Source organism: Dipodomys ordii, unplaced genomic scaffold, assembly GCF_000151885.1.
Source record: "Dipodomys ordii isolate 6190 unplaced genomic scaffold, Dord_2.0 Scaffold34, whole genome shotgun sequence".
Taxonomy (NCBI): domain Eukaryota; kingdom Metazoa; phylum Chordata; class Mammalia; order Rodentia; family Heteromyidae; genus Dipodomys; species Dipodomys ordii.
The window spans coordinates 7,303,707-7,308,202 of NW_012267250.1; positions in this window are offsets into that span (position 1 = coordinate 7,303,707).

Here is a 4,496-nt window from a genome sequence, read left to right on the forward strand (position 1 = left end):
TCTGAGATAAGCAGAAATGGTCAGATAAGTTGATGTTAAGCGAAACGAACCCCAAGATAAGGACTCAAATGTTTTTTCTTTCTTGCTATTGTTTCTAACATATTTATAAGATGATTTCTTTGTTGCTTTGTATGTCCCTCCCCTACAGTATAACCCCCGCTTTCACTGTATTTGATGTTGGTGTAATTTGTGGAAGGGAAGGGAAAAAACAAATTGTTTAAATAGGGATACAGGTGGACCCATTGCAACAATGAGATGTACAAGACGTTATGTCAAAAAACAAACTTTAGGGAGGTGGGAAGGAATGGTAAGAGAAATAAAGGAGGCGGCAACAATGTTTGATAAAAATGTACTCATTACCTTGCTCATGTTATTGTAACCCCTACATATGGTATTTTCACAATAAAAATTTATATATATATATATATATATGAAATGTTGCTGTATTTTCTCCCTTTTTTGGGAAAATCTTGTGTTGAGCAATATAAAAGTTCAACTAAGTAATTAGGAAGAGTTCCTTTTTCCCCTATATAGATCTACTCTATTCTCTTCTACAATCATTGTTTTCTCTATCATTATGTTTTAGAATTTTTAATGTTAAAAATCCCAACAAAGTTACTTTTGAAACTTTTTATTCAAAACTTACTTTATTGAAATAGATAATTTTGTTTTTCAGTATGGGTGTGTAAACTGAGGACCTCAATGCTACTTAGCTTGCTTGGTTGGCTAGTGGTCTATCATTTGAGTCACATCTTTAGACTTGCTTTTTGCCGGTTACTTTTGGAGCTGGAGTTTCTTTTCTGCCTGATCTGGCTTTGAACCTCCATCCTCCAAATCTCAACTTTCGAATTTGCTAGGATTACAGACATGAGCTACTGGTGCTTGGCTGAAATAGTAAGAGAATTCTACAATGCCTTCTATCATCCAGATATTCTCTATCCTTCACATGTGGAAAACATAAGCTCCATGTCTTCTGATGAAAAAGTTCTGAAAACCTGAACAGGCTTTGAGTTGTATAATTTGGGCAAATTGTTTAGTCTCTGTGTGTTTCAGGGGTGTGTGTGTGTGTGTGTGTGTGTGTGTGTGTGTGTGTGTGTGTGTGTTTCAGACAAAGGGAGGGAAAGATGTGTGTGACAGAGAAAGTGAGAGGGAGGGAGAGAAAGAAGAAAGAAACAAAGGAAAGAAGGAAAGAAAGAAGGAAAGAAAAAAAATCAACAGTTACCAGACAGAGCCTTTGGAACCTTTGCAGCGCCAGGATTTGGGGTGGGGGAGTGAAGAGGCTGGATTGGTAAAGATATCCTGTCCTTCAACCACAGTGACTGTTATTGTCTGTTTGCTATAAAGACTTTCTGCATTAGTAAATTGAAAGACCATTTCTATTTTTTCAAAGGTGAAAATGTAAGAATTTGGGAGTCACCAGTTCCCTCCACCATAACATTTTCTATCACACATGAGAAATCTGACAGTTCCAGGGGGGAGAAGAGCCCAACACCTCCACCATGATTAAGAACTCAGTCTCTGTTAGATGTCTCCTTATGTTTGAATCATAACCATACAATATGGTGGGGTCATCACACAAGTGAACTCCTAAAAGCTCTCAGAAAAAAAGATAATATTGTGAATCAGGATGAGGTAACTAACAATGTTCACCAACTTACAAATGTTCAACAAGTGTTAGTCACGATTATTCATCTTAAGAAACATTTGAATTAGGCATTAAATGTTCACCTCCTTTTATTAATTTATTTGTGCTTACTGATTTTAATTTTCTATGGTTATTATAAAGGTGATATACAGAAGTAAAGAGTACATTTCTTTTTGGACAATGTAACCCCTTCCCACTCTCTCTAGTTTCATTTATGCTTATTTCAAATAAAAATGGGTGCTGGTGGCTTCCACCTGTAATCCTAGCTACTCAGGAGGCTAAGCTCTGAGCATCATAGTTCAAAGCCAGCCCCTGTAGGAAAGTTCATGAGATGCTCCAATTAAGCAGCAAAAAGCTGGAAGAGGAGCTGTGATTCAAGTGGTAGACCAGTAGTTTTGAGCGAAAGGGCTCAGGGACAGCATTCAGGCATTGAGTTCAAGCCCTAGGACCAGCATTTTAAAAAAAAAAAAGGTTTCTGTTCAAGATGTTCTGTTGAACATCAGCTTTTCCATAAAATGTAAGCATATTCTTGCAAAATTTTATTTATTCTTTGAGTCTGCAACTGTAAAGAGATTGGGTCAGATAATTTTACACATTTGACACTGATGGCTCAAATTTTATTCCCTATATCATGGTACTCTGATCAATTTGTCTTCCTTCTACCAGCCAGTTTTACTGGTTGAAAATTGAGAAATGAATTCTACTACCCTTCCATTTTCTGTTTTGTAGTGTTAGTCTTTGAACTCTTTACATTCCTCTTCAGGGTACGCTATGGCCACAAGTTAAGTCCTAAACGTATGTTTTTTAGTGCACAACTTAAAGGTTCTTAACCTTAACCAGGTCATTGCTGGGTGTTGGATGCCCAAATGTGAATGACATTTGCTGCCTGAAGAAATTCAGACACCAGTCATATTACAACAATGACTAAAGAGATAATAAATGCAAAGATAATTGCTTGAATGGAAATAACCAAAATGTTCCCTGGAAACAGAAGACAAAGAGAACCTAAGTAAGTCTAGTGGTCGGGTATTTGTGAGGGCTAGGGCAACAAAATGGAACAGAATATGCAGGCTGGCGGGACAGTGTTTGCAAAGAGCTGAAGATGAGAGTCGGTCTGCAATGAGAATTACAAACAACTCAGCATTGTTGGATTGTGAAATGCAGAGAGAATGAGGGATGGCTACACAGGACCCACTCAGAGCTTTGTAAGCTTTTCAATTGAATACTGTCTGGCCATATGTTGAAATTAATCAAATGTAATTGGATGTCAAGATTTTAAAATAAAGTGTTGTTAATATAAACTCCTGAAATTATACAAAATACGTAAGTTTGGGGTCAATATTTTTGCATAATGCCTTAGAAGAAAATAACGGAGAGAAATTGAGTTTCTAGAAAACTCTCATGTTCCCGAGGACTTTTTTCAAGGACGAACTGATCAAGGTTAGACAGTTATTTCTAAGACAAAAGAATACCTTGGTTTTCTTAATACCTCCTTTAGTTTTTCTCTTTTTTGTGAAACTGAAGTTTGATGTGATTTAACGTTCTCTCAGTGATGAAATTTTGAGAGCCTTACTCCATTAAAAAAATAAAACTACATTAACTGTTTACTTGGCATTTGATCAGTTCTTATACTTTGAGTAAACTGAGACTTTTCCTGAATGAAATGGAAAGATAAAAGCAAAGCTCTCTATACCCTATGAAAACAAAAATGTTTGGGAAAAGTGACTGGAATTTGAACTTAGGGCCTCATACCTGGTGGGCAGATGTTCTACCTCTGGAACCACGCCCCTTCCCCTTTTCTGTTTGTCTTTTGGATAGCATCTCAGGTTTTTTGCTGGCTGGCTTTAGACTGTTACCCACTGCATCTAGCATAGCTGAGATTATAATGTTCTGGTGCATTTAAGTTAAAAACAAAATACCATATGCCTTTGCCCATTTCCCATATTCCCTTCTAAAACATTTTTCCCAATTCATCTTCAATAATGCACTCAAAGGGCTGTCTCTTGAGGTTTTCCAAGTCTGGCTATTATCTACCGATATTCCCTTAGGGACCAGAAATTTCTTTTCTTCTATCACTGTCTCCCGCCCTCCCCCACAGATTGCTTCTCCCCCATAACACATATGTATACTTATCAAAACCCCCAAATCCTAATCTAGCTATATTTTAATTTGAGTTAGACGAACACTTATGGTTTACATGATTTACATGATTATAATTATCTAAATGCTAGTTACAGCTCAATCATGTTACAAATGTTGATTATTTTGGCTTTTCTCTGTAACATTTTGTTATACTTGGAATTGATACCACAGTTTCTTGAGAACCAAACACCAACTCAGCCCAAAAGTCATTATCAACTATCTTAATGTCCTCTGCATATGTTCATATGTTCAAGAATTTTGCTTCATTGGGAAGAAATCTCAAGGTCCAGGCGTCTGGCCTATTCTAATGCAAACTCTTCTTGCGCTATCATCTTGAGGAAGTCCTCTGAAGGAAGTTCTTCCAGATATTTTACTTTCCACATTCTGTTTTCTTCATCTTTCTTCAATCTATTTTTAGTAGCTACCTCAGATAGGATGAGAAAAAAAATTTTTTTTGTGAACTCTCATTCCTGAGGGTTTTTGTTTTTGTTTTTCAGTTGTGGGGCCTGAACTCTGGGCCTGGGCACTGTCTTTGAGCTCTTCAGCTCAAGGCTAGCATTCTACCATTTGAGCCACAGCACCACTTCCGGTTTTCTGGTCATTAATTGGAGATAAGAGTCTCACGAGGGAAGTGACGCTGTAGCTCAAGTGGTAGAGCTGAGGGACAACGCCCAAGCCCAGAGTTCAAGCCCCACGACCGACAAAAAAA